The following is a 21,366-nucleotide window of genomic DNA, read 5'->3' as shown; positions in this document are numbered from 1 at the left end:
TATAGAAATAAGATTTTGATAAAATTGTGTATAGAAATAAAATTTTTACAAAATTTTCTATATAAAATTTTTTAATATATATAGAAATAATATGTATAGAAATAAAATTTTTACAAAATTTTCTATATAAAATTTTTTAAAATATGGTTTGGTTGTTTGGTAAAAGTTTCCAAAAATGTTTTGTAGATTATTTTTGGTACTGAATACGAGTATGTATTCGGAGGCTGACACGTGGACTACAACTCTCAGCTATACACTCTGATGATATCTGGAGTTGACTAAGATTTTATTATCTTTCATTCTTGATCTCCATCCATGATGGATGTATCTGTGTGTACTGTATGCCTAAGTAATTAACCCAAAGATCAAAGGTCATGTAGTGGGTAGTTAGTCATGTAGCCAACACCATAAAAAACATACAGAATCCAACACCATAGCATTAATGTTTTAAATTTTATGTATCCGTTTCATGATAGCGACCAGCAATCGCGGTTACCACTCGTGTCAAAAATATTCTACCAAAATTTGAAGAAAATTTTACCAAAAATCTACAACATTTAAAAGATTTTATTTTTAAGTTTTAAAAGATTTTATTTTTAAGTTTTAAAAGATTTTATTTTTAAGTTTTTGATCAAAATTTTACCAAAATTGTATTGCTTTAGAAAATGTAGTCAATATTTTATTTCTCTAGAAAATTTAGTCAAAATTTTATTTCTGTAGGAAAATTTGTCAACATTTACATCTATGGAAAATTTTGTCGAAATTTACCTTTATATATATATTTTTTTAAATTTTAATTCTCAAGAAAATTTTATTTCTATAGAAAATTTTGTCAACATTTAATTTCTCAAGAAAAATTATGTCAAAATTTTTTTTCTTTAGAAATATTTGTCAAAATTTTATTTCTATAGAAAATTTTGTCAAAATTTTATTTCTATAGAACATTTTGTCAAAATTTTATTTCTATAAAAAGTTCTGTAAATTTTTTTTATAGAAAATTTTGCCAAATTTTTATTTCTATAGAAAATATTGCCAAAATGTTATTTCTATAGAAAATTTTGCCAAAATTTTATTTCTATAGAAAATATTGCCAAAAATTCTATAGAAATAAAATTTTGGCAAAATTTTCTATAATACTAAAATATTGGCAAATTTTTCCGTAGAAATAAAATATAAACAATTTTTTTATAAAAATAAAATTTTGACAAAACTTTCTAAAGAAATAAAACTTTGACAAAATTTTCTATAGAAATAAAATTTTGACAAAGTTTTCTATAGAAATAAAATTTTGACAAAATTTTCTATACAACATTTTGTAAAATAAGGTTTTTGTTGTTTGGTAAAATTTTCTGATTTTTTTTTTACATTATTTTTGGATCGAGTAGCAACCGTGATCCCTATACTGTAAGTGTTTTTGACATTTACTACGTTTTATGCAGTTATATGACGTTTCCATGGTTTACAAATTTTTAACCGTAGAAAACCCAAAACTTTGCTACTCGAACCATCTCTGTTTTTTAACAAAAAAAAATAAAAAAGGCCGACTTTGAATTTTAAATTGACATATGATGCAGCTCGTAAAAACTTATTTTTTCGAAGTTTTAAGAAGTCAAAATATCAAAAGTCGGGCCTTCCATATATTGAAAAAATTGATTTACCAAATTCTTAAAAATTCGAAAAGTGAATTTTTCCATCTGTATTGAAATTTTAGTAAAGTTCTTGCCAAGGATTCATGTGGTTGGTATATGAGGCATTCTTTTGAAAACTTCATTGAGTCCTTGCTCCGTTTCGAACCATAGCAAATGCTTTCGTTATGATCTTTGTGGGTTGTAGCTGCCCCAAATTGTGGCTATATCGCAACCACATGGTAGGTAGATATGCAAAACAAAATTGTCCCATTTTTATAAAAGTAAGCTGGCCACAAATTGGGTAATCCTTGTGGTATCTACTACAAAATGGAGAGGGTGAAGTATCTACGAATATTCTTCAACATTTTACTGGCTCCTATCATTCAAAGTGGGAAGTATAACATTGACTCAATTTATAAATAATAGAGAAGTTTTGTTTAACCAAACAAAACCACATAAAAAGGCTTTAACGTTGCTCTAGGTGGAGAATTATCGTAAAAAATAACAAAACAGGATGTAAGGTGGCATCTGGAAAGTATGGCCAATGCTTTTCTAAAGTTCACCCCCAATGATGTTCACTCCTCCGAGTATCATAGTTTTACATAAAAATTCCTCTATTAGGTTCGTAATTGAATGGAAAGATAACATTTACTTGGTAGCATCTGGTTTAGTGTCATCATGATACACTCCCACCACCACCAACACCATCACCACCCTATTTGTGGTTAATACACTTCCGGACAACACATCATAGCAACGGAAATAATAAATTTGCGACGAAAGAAAATTCTAACTCAATTTGTGGAAATCTACAAAAATGCTTCTTTCACTGGAATCATGTGGTTAATTCTGAATTTCGCACCATCTTCACTTCCTATTAAAGTTGACAACGTCACGTTCCATGTCGACGGGAATATAAAGGAATATGCTGGAAGCTGCACAGTGTTTGGGGTTCATGTGTGTATGTGTGTGTGTGTGTGTTTTTTCTTAATATGGAGGGGAGGCATATGTTTTCACAAGAGTATCTGTAATAGGACCCCAATTGCAACCAAAAACTCCAAAATTGTCGATTTTGAAGTTCAGTCAGAATCATTGCAAAAGCCACCAATGCACAGTTTGATGCGGTTTGTGGACTGGTGGCATCAATGGGTACTACTTCTTCATAGATGATGCGAATCGTAACTTAATTGTGAATGGTGAGCGCTACCGTGAGATTATATCCTATTTTTTCTATTATCCGAAACGAATACTTTTCAATAGTCCAACAAAATCTTATATTATTCCCCGAAAAATGTAATTTGCCCACTGTATGATGGTGCAAATTATATGAAGAATATTTAATTCCGTAACTACTAAGACAAAAACTCTCTGTCAGTCTTGGCAGAAATAACTTCAAATTTACCACAAAGCAAACAACGTAGCTTGTATTTCCTTTATTTTCAAACAAATTTGCGGTGTTGCTGACACGGTTGCCACACTTGGTAGATTTCTACCAAAAATTGTAGATTTTTTACTGTTTGGTAAATTGGTAGAATTTTTGATATTTTGCCAAATATTCCTCTGCAACTAAAATGTACTTAATTTTTCTAAAAAATACAATATTGACAAAATTTTGTATCATTTTTTTTATTTTCTATAGAAATAAAATGTTGAAAAAAAAGTTCTATAGAAATAAAATTTTGACAAAATTTTCTAAAGAAATAAAATTTTGTATAGAAATAAAATTTTGGCAAAATTTTCTATAGAAATAAAATTTTGACAAAACTTTTTATAGAAATAAAATTTTGACAAAATTTTCTATAGAAATAAAATTTTGACAAAATTTTCTATGGAAATAAATTTTTGGCAAAATTTCCTATAGAAATAAAATTATGACAAAATTGTCTAGAAATAAAATTTTGACAAAATTTTCTATAGAAAAAGATTTTGGCAAAATTTTCTATAGTAATGAAATTTTGACACAATTTTGTATAGACATGAAATTTTGACACAATTTTTTATAGAAACAAAATATAGACAAAATTTTATATATAAATAAAATATAAACCCAATTTTCTATAAAAATAAAATGTTGACAACATTTTCAAAAAAAATAAAATGTTGACAACATTTTCTATAGAAATGAAATCTTAACAAAATTGTATATAGAAATTAAATTTTGACAAAATTTTCTATAGAAATAAAATTTTGACAAAATTTTCTATAGAAATAAAATTTTGACAAAATTTTCTATAGGACTAAAATTTTGGCAAAATTTTCTATAGAAATAAAATTTTGGCAAAATTTTCTATAGAAATTAAATTTTGGCAAAATTTTCTATAGAAATACAATTTTGACAAAACTTTTCATAGAAATAAAATTTTGACAAAATTTTCTATAGAAATAAAATTTTGACAAAATTTTCTATAGAAATTAATTTTTGACAAAATTTTCTATAAAAATAAAATTTTGGCAAAATTGTCTATAGAAATAAAATTCTGTAAATTTTTTTTCTATACACTGTTAGAAAAATATGTTTTTCATAAGTTCCGATATAAACAAAATATATTTAAGTGCAAACATGTAATGTTCCTAAACTAACACTAAATGTTTGGGACACATATGTTAACATGTTAGAATATATTATGTTTGGGGCATGAATGTTTCATGAACATAAAATGTGTGAATGTAAACATATATAAATTTAAAAATTTCGAGTAAACATATATATCTTGTGATATTTTATTCAGAGAGCGACAGAGAGAGAATAGATAAAGAAATAGAGATGGAAACCGGGAGAGTTGACGAAATATATCAACATAACACAGCGAGAGCATCAAAAGAGAGAAATTTCTGTGAAACCGCTTGTATGTTGTTTCGGAAAACTGTTTTATGATAACGCCAAAAATTTGATATGCTTAAGTCTAAATATTATTTAATTTGAATATTAGAATGAGTATTTGGAGTAAAGATAATAGACATTCGGAACCAAGAGAGTAGACATTTAAAAAAAAACAGCATGTGTTTTCGCCTTGAGAGCAGCATTTTATGTATGTGTGGACATGTGCTTTGTTTATCATTTTGGCATTATGGGCACAATTTTTTTCTTGGTTCGTTAAAAGAAATCGGAACGTACGAGGAGTAAATCACAATAATAATAAGTTCGAGCTTTGCAGCTAAACAATTGAACAAGTTTATTTTCTTTAAAATGAATTATTAAAGAAATGTAAAAAGCAAAACAGGGTCATTTTAGAGCGATAAAGCCAACTTAATACCGGCTTTAAAGGCAATAATGAAATTAATTTCGAAGTTTCATTACAAAAATTTAATATAGTATAAATATAAATGTGTAAATAAAAAAAAATGTTCGGTCTGAGCAGGGATTGAACACACGACACTTTGCATGCAAGACAAACATGCTAACCACTGCACCACGTGGCCAACAAATGTATTTTTCTGTTAAATAATGTTATGTTTGCATGGGCTCGTGGGCGCTGCAAACTATGCTATATAAATGTAACTTATAACGATAATTGTCTACTGGTGACTATAACAGCTACGTAGCCCAGTGGATAGTGTGTTGGCTTACAATTCGATTCTCCGTTCAGGCGAAAGGTAAAATTTAAAAAAATTTTAAAATTGAATAATTTCTTCAACATTAGTTGTATTACAGAAAAAGGTGTCAAGAACTAAAAAATGTCGTGGAAGTGAAAACTATGTGAGGGAATGAACAAAATCTTCTTTGGGGAAAATTCTTTCAAGCATATAATATTTTTGGGCTCACAATGCTTCCAAACATATAATATGTTCACATAAAACAAACATATTAATGTTTCGGCGGTATCCAATAATATATGTGTTTCTGCAAAATATGTTTGGAACATATGTTAGAGAAGCGATTTTTTTTAAAGGTGTATACAATTTTACCAAATTTTTATTTTTATAGAAATTTTTGACAAAATTTTATTTCTATAGAAAATATTGCCAAAAATTCTACAGAAATAAAAAAATTCTATAGAAAAAAAAATTTACAAAATTTTCTATAATAATAAAATATTGGGAAATTTTTCCATAGAAAGAGAATATAGACAAAATTTTATATAAAAATTAAATATAAACAAAATTTTCTATAGAAATAAAATTTTGACAAAACTTTCTATAGAAATAAAATGTTGACCCAATATTCTATAGAAATTAAATTTTGACACAATTTTCAATAGAACTAAAATTTTGACAAAATTTTCTATAGAAATAAAATTTTTACAAAATTTTCTATAGAAACAGATTTTAGCAAAATTTTCTATAGAAATGAAATTTTGACACAATTTTCTATAGAAATGAAATTTTGACACAATTTTCCATAGAAATAAAATATAGAAAAAATTTTACATAAAATAAAATATAAACACAATTTTCTATAAAAATAAAATGTTGACAAAATTTTCAATAAAAATAAAATTTTGACAACATTTTCTATAGAAATAAAATTTTGTCAAAATTTTCTACAGAAAAAAATTTTTGGCAAAATTTTCTATAGAAAAAAAAATGTTGGCATAATTTTCTATAGAAATTAAATTTTGGCAAAATTTTCCATAGAAATAAAATTATGACAAAATTGTCTATAGAAATAAGATTTTGACAAAATTTTCTATAGAAATAAAATTTTGACAAAATTTTCTATAGAAAACGATTTTGGCAAAATTTTCTATGGAAATGAAATTTTGATACAATTTTCTATAGAAATGAAATTTTGACACAATTTTCAATAGAAATAAAATTTTGACAAAATTGTCTATAGAAATAAAATTTTGACAAAATTTTCTATAGAAATAAAATTTTTTCTATAATAATAAAATATTGGGAAATTTTTCCATAGAAAGAGAATATAGACAAAATTTTATATAAAAATTAAATATAAACAAAATTTTCTATAGAAATAAAATTTTGACAAAACTTTATATAGAAATAAAATGTTGACCCAATATTCTATAGAAATTAAATTTTGACACAATTTTCAATAGAACTAAAATTTTGACAAAATTTTCTATAGAAATAAAATTTTGACAAAATTTTCTATAGAAATAAAATTTTGACAAAATTTTCTATAGAAACAGATTTTAGCAAAATTTTCTATAGAAATGAAATTTTGACACAATTTTCCATAGAAATAAAATATAGACAAAATTTTACATAAAATATAAACACAATTTTCTATAAAAATAAAATGTTGACAAAATTTTCAATAAAAATAAAATTTTTACAACATTTTCTATAGAAATAAAATTTTGACAAAATTTTCTACAGAAAAAAAATTTTTGGCAGAATTTTCTATAGAAAAAAAATGTTGGCAAAATTTTCTATAGAAATTAAATTTTGGCAAAATTTTCTATACAAATAAAATTATGACAAAATTGTCTATAGAAATAAGATTTTGACAAAATTTTCTATAGAAATAAAATTTTGACAAAATTTTCTATAGAAAACGATTTTGGCAAAATTTTCTATGGAAATGAAATTTTGATACAATTTTCTATAGAAATGCAATTTTGACACAATTTTCAATAGAAATAAAATTTTGACAAAATTGTCTATAGAAATAAAATTTTGACAAAATTTTCTATAGAAATAAAATTTTGGCAAAATTTTCTATAGAAATAAAATGTTGGCAAAATTTTCTATAGAAATTAAATTTTGGCAAAATTTTCTATAGAAATAAAATTTTGTAATTTTTTCTACAGAAAATTTTACCAACTTTTTATTTCTATAGAAATTTTCGCCAAAATTTTATTTCTATAGAAAAGTTTGCCAAAATTTTATTTCTATAGAAAACATTGCCAAAAATTCTATAGAAATAAAAAAATTCTATAGAAATAAAATTTTCACAAAATTTTCTATAATAATAAAATATTGACAAATGTTTCCATAGAAATAAACTATAGACAAAATTTTATATAAAAATAAAATATAAACAGAATTTTCTATAAAAAATTTTCCATAGAAATAAATTTTTGAAAAAATTTTCTATAGAAATAAGATTTTGATAAAATTTTGTATAGAAATAAAATTTTTACAAAATTTTCTATATAAAATTTTGCAAAATATGGTTTGGTTGTTTGGTAAAAGTTTCCAAAAATGTTTTGTAGATTATTTTTGGTACTGAGTACGAGTATCTATTCGGAGGATGACACGTGGACTACAACTCTCAGCTATACACTCTGATGATATCTGGAGTTGACTAAGATTCTATTATCTTTCATCCTTGATCTCCATCCATGACGGATGTATCTGTGTGTACTGTATGCCTAACAGAGTAATTAACCCAAAGTTCAAAGGTCATTTAGTGGGTAGTTAGTTAGAGCAAATGTAAACGCCAACACGGTAAAAAACGAAAATACAGACTCCAACACCATTGGATTAATGTTTTAATTTTTATGTATCCGTTTCATGATAGCGACCAGCAATCGCGGTTACCACTCGTGTCAAAAATATTCTACCACAATTTGAAGAAAATTTTACATTTAAAAAATTGTATTTTTAAGTTTTTGATCAAAATTTTACCAAAATTGTATTGCTTTAGAAAATGTAGTCAATATTTTATTTCTCTAGAAAATTTAGTCAAAAAATTTTCTATAGAAATAAAATTTTGACAAGATTTTATATAGAAATAAAATTTTGACACAATTTTCAATAGAAATAAAATTTTTGCAAAATTTTTTATAGAAATACAATTTAGGCAAAAATTTCTATAGAAATAAAATTTTGGCAAAAATTTCTATAGAAATAAAATTTTGGCAAAATTTTCTACAGAAATAATTTTTTTCAAAATTTTCTATAGAAATAAAATTTTGACAAAATTTTCTATATAAATAAAATTTTAACAAAATTGTCTATAGAAATTAATTTTTGGTAAAATTTTCTATAGAAATAAAATGTTGTCAAAATTTTCTATAGACATGAAATTTTGGCAAAATTTTCTATAGACATGAAATTTTGGCAAAGTTTTCTATAGAAATCAATTTTTGTTAAATTTTCTATAGAAATTAAATTTTGGCAAAATTTTCTATAGAAATAAAATTATGACAAAATTGTCTATAGTAATAAAATGTTGACAAAATTTTTTATAGAAATACAAAAACAACAATAACGATTGAAGAGAAGCCAACAATAACAAACAAAATGAATGAAGATAGAGGAAGCACGCTCAAAATACATTCAAATCGATGATTTGAGTTTGGCAAAGGAAAAGAGATATGCTTGCAAATTTGTTTAGGCAGTAGCCGACTATCAAACCCTTTTTCGGGAGGTTCAAGTGTAGTTCACTTTGGGTTGAGTGAATTACCCGAATTTATTCTGATAATTGGTTGATAGTTTTGCTGCAAGTAGAGGATGCTGATGAGGAATGTGGTAATTCCGAAACAGCTGTACATCCAACCATCTTGCAGTCTATAAGGCTTTGCCCAAATAAATTTGACAAGCATACTTTTCCACTGTTGGTTAAGCTACACTTGTAGTTTAGTCAATGCATGGCTTTAAGCTGAGATCAAAAACAACAATAACGATTGAAGAGAAGCCAACAATAACAAACAAAACAAAATAGATTTTGGCAAAATTTTCTATAGAAATGAAATTTTGACACAATTTTCCAAAGAAATGGCAAAGTTTTCTATAGACATGCAATTTTGGGAAAATTTTCTACAGAAATGAAATTTTGGCAAAATTTTCTATAGACATGAAATTTTAGCAGAATTTTCTATAGACATGAAATTTTGGCAAAATTTTCTATAGAAATAACATTTTGACAAAATTTTCTATAGTATTAAAATTGTTACAAAGAAATGAAATTTTTCTAGAGAAATAAAATTTTGAAAAAATTTTCCATTGAAATAAAATTTTCTGGAGAATCAAAATTTTGAAAAAAAAATCTCTATAGATGTAAATGTTGACCAAATTTCCTACGGAAATAAAATTTTGAAAAAAATTTTCTATAGAAATTAACTATTGACTAAATTTTCTAAAGAAGTACAATTTGGCAAAATTTTAAACAAAAACTTCAATTTTTTTAATTTGGTAGATTTTTGGTAAAATTTTCTTTAAATTTTGGTAGAATATTTTTGACACGAGTGGTAACAGTTATTGTTGGTCGCTATCATGAAACGAATACATAAAATTTCAAACATTAATGTTATGGTGTAGGATTCGGTGTGTTCGCTTTTGTATGGTGTTGGCGTTTGCTCTAACTAACTTCCCACGAAATGACCTTTGAACTTTGGGTTAATTACTCTGTTAGGCATACAGTACACACAGATACATCCGTCATGGATGGAGATCAAGAATGAAAGATAATAGAATCTTAGTCAACTCCAGATATCATCAGAGTGTACAGCTGAATAGCTGAACGTTTTAGTCCACGTGTCAGCCTCGTATTCAGTGATGTTGATGTGAAATTTATAAATAACCTTAAAATTTCGAAATTTCATTTGCTTATAACCAATTGAATTTATGCCAATGTTCATGGGTGACTAATGCCCAATATGGGCGTTTCTTAGCATAGCTACTTTGTAGTAAACATTCATCTCATTTGGGCAATGTGATACAATTTTGAAATAATTTTCGATGCGAATGTAAATTACGGACTCTTGGTACATATTTGAATTGTAAATACTTTGAGGCTAAAATTTTCGATGACTTTAGAAAATTAAGTAAAGCAATGCTAGGTAGTACACTGGAAGAAGGATTCATTGCTGTATATGGCAGGAATCTTATCATAACAGAAATAGAAAGAAAATTAAAAATTAATCATAATTAACTAGCCTTCCTGGCACTCGAAACTCTAGTCCATTGAAGAATAGGTGCGTTGATGTACAGAGCTAGTCCTAGTAAATATGGCATTACAATTTGTTTAAATTGTGCTACACATTGATCCTTTTTCTTCTTCGAATTTAAACCCTCATACATGTGCGAAGTATGGGCAAGCTAGCAACTACGGAAAAATATTTTTTTTTTGCTGGACGTATCCGCATTTCCTTGAAATCAAACCATTACTCATACGTCCGTTACTCATTCAGCGTTTGTGGCTTGTAGGGAGAGTGAGAGAGATAGAGATAGGAGAAAGTTGCGGCAGTGTCTATTTCGAATTTCCGTTTCCCATAGTTAAAATCTTTGAATTTTCCAACTTGTCTTAGACTGACAGTATGTCTGTTGCTTTATTGCTTGGTGCTCTGTCTTTCTATTTTCTAACCACTTGAAATAGGAAATGGGCAAATCGCTATATTTTGCTATGGTTATTAGCGTACGTATGTGTGTGTGTTTGACTTGGTCCTTTATTTTAGAGACGATAAAAAAAGTTCAATAAACTTTGTTGTCAAGTGTCACCACATTGGCATTCGGTGATTTTGGTAAAAAAAAAAACAACAACAACAAAAAAGGAAAAGGAAGTGGGTTAGCTGAAACATAAATAGCAAAAAAAAAATGACACAAAATCTAAAGGCAAGGCTACTAAATTCTCCCCAAAAACCCAGAGACAAACAAACCAACTTACACAGAGTAGTTGACTTTTTTAATGGCACTTCACTTCAGTGGGTATTCCAGTAAATGACTTCCCAAATATTTATGTATATTCGTATTTATTTATTAAAAAAAAACAAATTTTGGCAAACATAGCCATTAGAAGCCGTCACCATGTATCCGAAAATTACATTTTGAGAGGGTACTCATGCCTGTTATGACATTCAAGAGTGAGCTGGTGTTCTGGGATTCTTTGCCTCGATTTACCCGTTTATTTATTTTTTGGTCTCTTTTTGCCGAGAATGGTTGAACGAACCAACATTAAGTATTGGTTATAATCATAGAAGGTAGCCAATATGTTTCTATGTACGAGAGTAAGTGAAGTGCGTGAATAGCAAGAAATTGCCTCGAATTAGTTCGAAATGTTCATCCGCATCCGTAGCAATTGAACGAATAATGAAGCAATTGAAGTTCCCATTGATGTGCCAGGAGTTCTAACTTTAATTGAGTATTAATTAAAGAATTTAGCGTTTGTATTGCAAAATAAAGTTTATTATTCCAAGCTAATTATGGATTGAATTCAACTGAATGGATAGCTAAAGTGATTATAGGTCAATATAATTGAAGAAATTTTCTCGGTTTTTGCTTAGATAATTTGATTATTAAATCTTTTATGTCATTATTTTGAAATTTTAAATTTGAGTAACATTGGTTAATAAATAAGAGTATTATGACCAAATTTGGGAAAATCGGGTTGGTTAATATCCAAAAAGGTTACTTTCTGCTAAATTTGAGTGTGATCGGTTAACAACTAAGTCTATTATGACCGAATTTGGTCAAATCGGGCTGTATATTTTCACTTCAAATGAAACCTCTTTCAAATCAAATGAAACCTTTTTCAAATCAAATGAAACTTTTTTGAAATCAAATGAATCCTTTTTCAAATCAAACGAAACATTTCAAATGAAACTTTTTTCAAATCAAATCAAACAAATTTTTTGCTAATGAAAGAATTTTTAATTAACCCACAAAATTATTTTCGAATAAATTGTTATATTGCTAAAAGCAAAATAACTTTTGGTTTAAAATTTCGTTTATGCATAAATCTAAATCTTACCACTGCTATAAGTATGCCTTATACAAGTTTTAGTTCTTCTTAAACATAAACTTTTTTGAATTGAATATGCGTAAATTTTTTTCATAAATTTATTTGGACCTTTAATTAAATTAAAATCACTATCGCTAAAAAAAATTGTTGTCTAATATTGTTATAGAAAATTTCATCCAATCGGAAACTCACAATGGGTTATTGTGAGTTTCCGATTAAGCACACCAAAAACCTAATTTAAAACAAAAAAAAAGTATATACGGCCGTAAGTTCGGCCAGGCCGAAGCTTATGTACCCTCCACCATGGATTGCGTAGAAACTTCTACTGAAGGCTGTCATCCACAATCGAATTACTTGGGTTGCGGTAACGCTTGCCGATGGCAAGGTATCTTAAAACCTCCTAACACCGTTTTCTAAATTGTAAGTAAGTCCATACGTGGTATATATTAAATCAAAAAAGATCGATCAAATGCGTATATAATTCAGTTTGACAAAATTTTCTATAGACATAAAATATTGACAAAATTTTCTATAGAAATAAAATTTTGACAAAATTTTCTATAGAAATAAAATTTTAACAAAATGTTCTATAGAAATAAAATTTTGACAAAATTTTCTTTAGAAATAAAATTTTCACAAAATTTTCTACAGAAATAATATTTTAACAAAATTTTCTATAGAAAAAAAATTTTAACAAAATTTTCTATACACTGTTAGAAAAATATGTTTTTCATATGTTCCGATATAAACAAAATGTATTTCGGGCACAATTTTAAAACACAATATATTTAAGTGCAAACATGTAATGTTCCTAAACTAACACTAAATGTTTGGGACATCTATGTTAATATGTTAGAATATATTATGTTTGTGGCATGAATGTTTCATAAAAATCATATGTGTGAATGCAAACATATATAAATTTACAAATTTCTAAACTAAACATACATATGTTGTGATATTTTATTCAAAGCGACAGAGAGAGTATAGAGAAAGAAATAGAGATGGAAACCGGGAGAGTTGACGAAAGATATCAACGTAACACAGCGAAAGAATCAAACGAGAACAATTTCTGTGAAACCGCTTGTATGTTGTTTCGGAAAATTGTTTTATGATAAGGCCAAAAATTTGATATGCTTAAGTCTAAATATTATTTAATTTGAATAAAGAGAATAGACATTCGGAACCAAGAGAATAGACATTTGAAAAACAAACAGCATATGATTTCGCCTTGAGAGCACCATTTTATGTATGTGTGGACATGTGTTTTGTTTATCATTTTGGCATTATGGGCACAATTTTTTTCTTGGTTCATTAAAAGAAATCAGGGGTCTTCATAAAAATAACGAAAGGACACTATACTATTTTTAGAGTTGGGACAGTAAAATGAAATAAGGAGGAAATAGTGAAAAATTACACAGTAAAATGTATAAAAACAAAGTTTAGTTCCTCTTTATTAATAAGTAGTCCACGAGGAGTTGACGGACACCTTCAAATCTAAAAGCGGGCATTAAATTCGAGTTTTCCAGCTAAAACAATTTAAAAAGTTTATTTTCTTTAAAATGAATTATTAAAGAAAAATAAAAGGCATTTTAGAGCGACGGTGTTAAATGCTAGTAAAAAACTGTTCACGCCTAACTAAATTTATGTTTATATTATAAAATTATTTATGTACGTTTATACTCGACTCCACGTTCTTCTTTTGTTAGAGTTTTTGAAATCCTTCCAAATTTTAAAGTTTTGTACCAACAACAGTTTTTTGTTACAAAATTGTTATTTTTGCAATAAAAAAAATAATAGTTTATCCAAAAATCAGTCAATTTCGTTTATATCAAGCACTGTTACTGACTATAAATCTTTAATAACCCAAATTTGGAAGTTTCATTATAAAAATTTAATATAGTATAAATATAAATGTGTAAATTAAAAATAAAAAAAAGTGTTCGGTCGGAGCAGGGATTGAACCCACGACCCTTTGAATGCAAGGCAAACATGCTAACCACTGCTCCACGTGGCAAACAAATGTATGTTTCTGTTAAATAATGTTATGTTTGCATGGGCTCGTGGGCGCTGCAAACTATGCTATATAAATGTAATTTATAACGATAATTATCCCCTGGTGACTATAACAGCTACGTAATCCAGTGGATAGTGTGTTGGCTTACAAACTGTATGGTGCTCGGTTCGATTCTCCGTGCAGGCGAAAGGTAAAATTTAAAAAATTTATAAAAGTGAATAATTTCTTCAACATTATTTGTATTACAGAAAAAGGTGCCAAGAACTAAAATATTTCGTGGATGTGAAAATTACGAGTATGTTAGGCAATGAGCAGAATCGTCTTTGGGAAAAATTCTTCCAAGCATATAATATTTTTGGACTCAAAATGCTTCCAAACATATAATATGTTCACATAAAACAAACATATTTATATTTCGGCATGTAGCGTGTAGAAATAAAAATTTTGGCAAAATTTTCTTTAGAAATAAAATTTTGACAAAATTTGCTACAGAAATAAAATTTTAACAAAATTTTCTATAGAAATAAAATTTTGACAAAATTTTCTATAGAAATAAAATTTTAACAAAAATTTTCTATAGAAATAAAATTTTGACAAAATTTTCTATAGAAATAAAATTTTAACAAAAATTTTCTATAGAAATAAAATTTTAACAAAAATTTTCTATAGAAATAAAATTTTGACAAAATTTTCTATAGAAATAAAATTTTAACAAAAATTTTCTATAGAAATAATATTTTAACAAAATTTTCTATAGAAATAAAATTTTGGTAGATTATTTTTGGCTCGAGTGGCAACCATGATTATGATTATACCACAGAAATAAAATTTTAATAAAATTTTCTATAGAAATAAAATTTTAACAAAATTTTCTATAGAAATAAAATTTTAGCAAAATTTTCCTTAGAAATAAAATTTTGACAAAATTTGCTACAGAAATAAAATTTTAACAAAATTTCCTATAGAAATAAAATTTTAACAAAATTTTCTATAGAAATAAAATTTTGACAAAATTTTCTACAGAAATAAAATTTTAACAAAAATTTTCTATAGAAATAAAATTTTAACAAAATTTTCTATAGAAATAAAATTTTGGTAGATTATTTTTGGCTCGAGTGGCATGATTATGAACCGATATGGACCAATTTTTGTGTGATTGGAGATCGGCTATATATAACTATAGACCGATAAGGACCAATTTTGGTATGGTTGTTAGCGGCTATATACTAACACCACTTTCCACATTTGAACCGGATCGGATGAATTTTGCTCCTCCAAGAGGCTCCGGAGATAAAATCTGGAGAACGGTTTATACGGGGGCTATATATAATTATGGACCGATATGGACCAATTCTGGCATGGTTGTTAGAGACCATATACCAACACCATGTACCAAATTTCAACCGGATGGGATGAAATTTGCTTCTCTTTGAGGCTCTGCAAGCCAAATCTGGGGATCGGTTTATATGGGGGCTATATATAATTATTGACCGATATGGATAAATTTTTGCATGGTTGTTAGAAACCGTATACAAACACTATGTACCAAATTTAAGCCGGATCGGATGAAATATGCTTCTCTTAGAGGCTCCGCAAGCCAAATCTGAGGGTCCATTTATATGGGGACTATACGTAAAAGTGGACCGATATGGCCCATTTGCAATTCCATCCGACCTACATCAATAACAACTACTTGTGCCAAGTTTCAAGTCGATAGCTTGTTTCGCTCGGAAGTTAGCGTGATTTCAACAGACGGACGGACGGACATGCTCAGATCGACTCAGAATTTCACCACGACCCAGAATATATATACTTTATGGGGTCTTAGAGCAATATTTCGGTGTGTCACAAACGGAATGATAAAGTTAATATACCCCCCATCCTATGGTGGAGGGTATAAAAATACGGCGAAAAGAAAATTGCAAATCATATTAGATAGTCTTAAATTTCGTTGGGGGAGAAATAAGCAATTATTTGTGTATTCCCAAATCCGAAATTTTTTCTGACCACAGCGATAGCTCGCGCAACCGCACAGCCGTTGTTGCAACTGACTGTTTGACCAAAATGTCTAAAGGCAATAGATGCAGCATGACATTAAGGGAATTTGTTCCTGTCTTGCTGAATGCGCCTGAGATACACAAGCACGCCATACGCTGAACTTTGTCTAAATTTGTCGGCTTGTGAAGTTTGGCACCGTGGAGCAGTGGATGGTATGTTCGCCTTGCATACCAAGGGTCCTGGGTTCGATCCCTGCTTCGACCAAACACCAAAAAGTTTTTTTTTTTTTTACATACATTCCAGATATGTTCGGAAGATTCCGAAAAGGTGTTCAACATTACATACTACCGTGGTGCAATGGTTAGCATGCCCGCCTTGCATACACAAGGTCGTGGGTTCGATTCCTGCTTCGACAGAACACCAAAAAGGTTTTCAGCGGTGGATTATCCCACCTCAGTAATGCTGCTGACATTTCTGGGGGTTTCAAAGCTTCTCTAAGTGGTTTCACTGTAATTTGGAACGCCATTTCTGAAGGTTTCAAAGCTTCTCTAAGTGGTTTCACTGTAATTTGGAACGCCGTTCGGACTCGGCTATAAAAAGGAGGTCCCTTGTCATTGAGCTCAACATGGAATCGGGCAGCACTCAGTGATAAGAGAGAAGTTCACCAATGTGGTATCACAATGGACTGAATAGTCTAAGTGAGCCTGATACATCGGGCTGCCACCTAACCTAACCAACCTACTATATTAACTTTTTACTATGAAACTGTTAAGTGTGTCTTATTAAAGACTTAAAGTCAGAAAAGAACAGTGCTTGATATAAACGAAATGGACTGTGTTGTTGGTTCAAAAATATTTTTTTTTATTGATAAAATAAAAATTTTGTAACAAACTAATTTTTTTGTACACGTTTTCCAAAAGTTTTTTTTTTTTTGCTTTGCGTGTACGGTGGGGAGCAAAACCGAGTGGATGTTGACCACTTAGGAGTATGCTTTAACATATTTGATTAAAAACCCGTCTATTGAGTCCACTTGCTACAAAATGTATGTCATTTATTTCATTACATTATTTCCTGATAAACAAACCTGTACATTCCGTATCACTAGCCAACGGTCAAGTGTGTCACCATCCCCATATCACGAAGCTTCCCCCTCTATATTTTACGGTTTGTGTGATGCGGTGTTTTTGGAGACTTTGTCATTATCAGTAATGTTCGGAAATCATTACCAATAATGTTCTATTGCATGGGATTAAAAACGGTTTATTTTTGTTTTATCTAACCTTATTTCCAGCAAAGACAATATACTTTAGAAGATGGGAAATTGGCTGCCGGGAATATCAAACCATTGACGGTGCTAGGTCCCTACTTGTCGTTCACGCGTTTGATTCGACACATTAAAATGCAAATAAAAGGAATTTTTAAGTTGGAAATATCTTGAAACGGAGAATATAATTTTTAATTTATTACTACAAAATTTAACATTGTTCAATTCAAAAAAATAAGTTTTTCATTTAAAAAAATGCAAATAAAAAAATACAAACATGTATGGACTTAGCGCCGTCAATGCAACATTTTGTATGACGCAAGCCAATTTCCCATCTTCTACAGTATATTGTCTTTGATTTCCAGTCATCAACGACCCAATCTTTGTGGGCCTTACGAGATATTTTCTATTTAATAAAGATTGCAAAAAGTGAAAACATGCACTCCCCACTATAATAATTCAATAAACTAATATAAATTGAAATAAATCTAAAAGCAAACTAAAATAACTTAATAATTAGTATTATCTTCGGATGGGATATCATTAAATCAATATAAGACATAATTAATATTAAGAGGCTGATTATTTTCCATTGTAATTCTTTGAACACATCATTTTCGATTTCCTATAAAACTATCTAATTAACTACAGAAAACTAAATATATATGTCCTCTTTGTAACAAATACCATGGAATATCACAATATCTATACCAACCAACAGGAAGGACTTATTATCGTGAGAAAATCCCATATCCTTGGAATTGTTGTAATTACCGTGTCATAGAATTACAGAAGCAATACAGGATTTAATTATGGTATAAATATATCGACAGTCAACGCCTACCTCGTTAACACTGTAATGCATTAAAGGAGAACACATTGGACGAATTGGGGAATATTTCATGGGAACTCCTTTCTATTTGTTGTGAATTGGAAATAATTGTTTTGTAATTTAAAAAAAAAACCTAGCAACTGAAACTGTATAGTGTATGTGTGTGTGTGAGAGAGTTACTATATTCTATGGAAAAATAATTAAGATAATTTACAATGTTCTTTCATTCTAATTGACACATTGTCCAACATTGTATTTGTTTTTTTTTTCACAACTGCCGGAAAATGACCATTTTGTCAGAATGATTTCGAATGGTCTACAAAACAATTTGGTCATGATGTTATTGGTTCGCAGAAAAATTTGTTTGTTGGAGTTAGTCACATTAATCAATCACAATAAACTCACCAATGTTTTATAAATTAAAAGCCTAATTGATTTAAAAACAAAATCAAATAAAAATTCAATTGCCTCACATACAGCAAAATCTCTCAAATATGGATACTCTGAAAGTTGTCTGGTGACATTTACTATATTAGCACATTAAAATTAGTCTCTCATAACTGGATACCTCTCAAATGTGGAGAAAATTTGGGCGATCGTGGGTGGGTGTTGAATCTTTCAAGGGCCATGCCCAAATCAAATCAGAGGTCGGTTTATGTAAGGGCTATACCTAAAAGTGGTCCAATATAGTCAATTTGCAAAACCATCTGACATACATCAATAACGATATTATGTTTCGTTCGGAAGTTAGCATGATTGGTTGGATGGACCGACATTGCTAGATCGACGCAGAATTTCCGCAAGACCAAAAATATATATGCTTTATGGGATATGAAAACAATATTTCGTTCCTATGGTAGAGGATATAAAATATGGCTTTGGGAAATATTAGTCCTAGACGCCATATTATACATACCGATCAACTCCGAATAATCATATACACTGAAAAAAATATTTACGTGATATTAAAGATTACACAACCTATATTTTAGTATACGTGATTTACACAATATTGAGGACAATTTTTTTAAATAAAGAAATTTTTATTAAAAGACAATTTCTGCTTCAATGAATTTTTCCATTAAATTTAGGACACAAATTTTGGAAATTTGGCTAAAACTTTATTTTTTTAGGATTTTGTGTCTTTGGTTTAAAGATTTTTTTTTGAATTAGGAAAACATTTTTTACTTTTTTATTATTTATTATTTTTATAGAAAATTTTGTCAAAATTTTATTTCTATAAACAATTTTGTCAAAATTGTATTTCTATAGACAATTTTGTCAAATTTCATTTCCAAGGAAATTTTGTCAAAATTTTATTTTTATCGAAAATTCTGTCAACATTTTATATCTATAGAAAATTTTGCCAACATATTATTTTTATAGAAAATTTTGTCAAAATTTTATTTCTATAGAAAATTTTGTCAAAATTTTATTTCTATAGAAAATTTTGTCAAAATTTTATTTCTATAGAAAATTTTGTCAAAATTTTATTTCTATAGAAAATTTTATTTCTATAGAAAATTTTGTCAAAATTTTATTTCTATAGAAGATTTTGTCAAAATTTTATTTCTATAGAAAATTTTGTCAAAATTTTATTTTTCTAGAAAATTTTTTCAAAATTTTATTTCTATAGAAAATTTTGCCAAAATTTTATTGCTATAGAAAAATTTGTCAAAATTTTTTTTCTTTAGACAATTTTATCAAAATTTTATTTCTATAGAAAATTTTGTCAATATTTTTTTTCTATAGAAAATTTCGTCAAAATTGTATTTCTTTAGACTTTTATCAAAATTTAATTTCTATAGAAAAATTTGTCAACATTTTATTTCTATAGAAAATTTTGTCCAAATTGTATTTCTGTAGAAAATTGTATCAAAATTTTATTTCTATATAGAATTTTGTCAACATTTTATTTCTATAGAAACATTTGCCAACATATTATTTTTATAGAAAATTTTGTCAAAATTTTATTTCTATAGAATATTTTGTCAAAATTGTATTTGTGTGGAAGATTTTATCAAAATTTTATTTCTATAGAAATTTTTTCAAGATTTTATTTCTATAGAAAATTTTGTCAAAACATTTTATTTCTATAGAAAATTTTGTCAATATTTTATTTCTATAGAAAATTTTACCAAAATTTTATTGCTATAGAAAATTTTGTCAAAATAGTATTTCTTTAGACAATTTTTATCAAAATTTAATTTCTATAGAAAAATTTGTCAAAATTTTATTTCTATAGAAAATTATGTCCAAATTGTATTTCTATAGAACATTTTTTCAAAATTTTATTTTTATAGAAAATTTTGTCAAAATTTCATTTCTATAGAAAATTTATGAAGTACCTCTTATTAGGAGAAGAGTATTTGCCAAAATCTACCAATCTACCAAACATTAAAAAATCTACCATTTTGGTAGAGATCTACACACAAAAAATAATACATTTATTTTATGAATAGTGTTCACAAAAATTTTCCAAACACGGGATTCATAAATTATATGAAAACAATTCATTAAGTAAAAATACAGGTTTTCATTGACTACGAATGTATATATAATATGAATGGATTTTTTAATATTATAAATGATGTTGAACTCCGTTCCACAACTGTTTTTAGCTTATTATTAACTTTTTTGAAAATTTTGAATAATGTTTGAATATTTGAATTTAACGAAAATAATTGAATTGCCAATACATAATATGAATTATTGTTATCGATACTTGAATTCAACCTTTATGCGATAACCCTAAAGCTTTTACTCAAAATGAATTTAATTGTTGTAAATTCTAAATCATAATGTCTGACTGACACTTCGTTTGTTGTAAAACTTCACTTGTGCTTCGTCATTGCCCTTGGTAAGCTGCCGTCATCCTGAATAAAACCATACTTTTTGAATTCTTAAACTTAAACTTTGCCTTTTGCTTTCTTCTCTTCTCGTTACAACAAAAATCTTTACATTTCCGAGAGTTAATCTTTATCTGCAGTCCACTAAAGGAAACACCTCACGGATTTGTACATGGTCCTTCGAACC

The 21,366-nt window shown here is 27.7% G+C and overlaps 1 protein-coding gene across 1 annotated transcript in view; it reads right to left on the bottom strand.

Moving 5' to 3' along the window:
* The window catches only part of Rbp (RIMS binding protein), a 270,060-nt gene that overhangs the window by 126,658 nt on the left and 122,036 nt on the right, over positions 1-21,366 (bottom strand). The window lies entirely within an intron of this gene.

This window comes from Haematobia irritans, chromosome 1, assembly GCF_050003625.1.
Source record: "Haematobia irritans isolate KBUSLIRL chromosome 1, ASM5000362v1, whole genome shotgun sequence".
Lineage (NCBI taxonomy): Eukaryota > Metazoa > Arthropoda > Insecta > Diptera > Muscidae > Haematobia > Haematobia irritans.
This window is presented reverse-complemented; position numbering and strand designations above follow the sequence as displayed.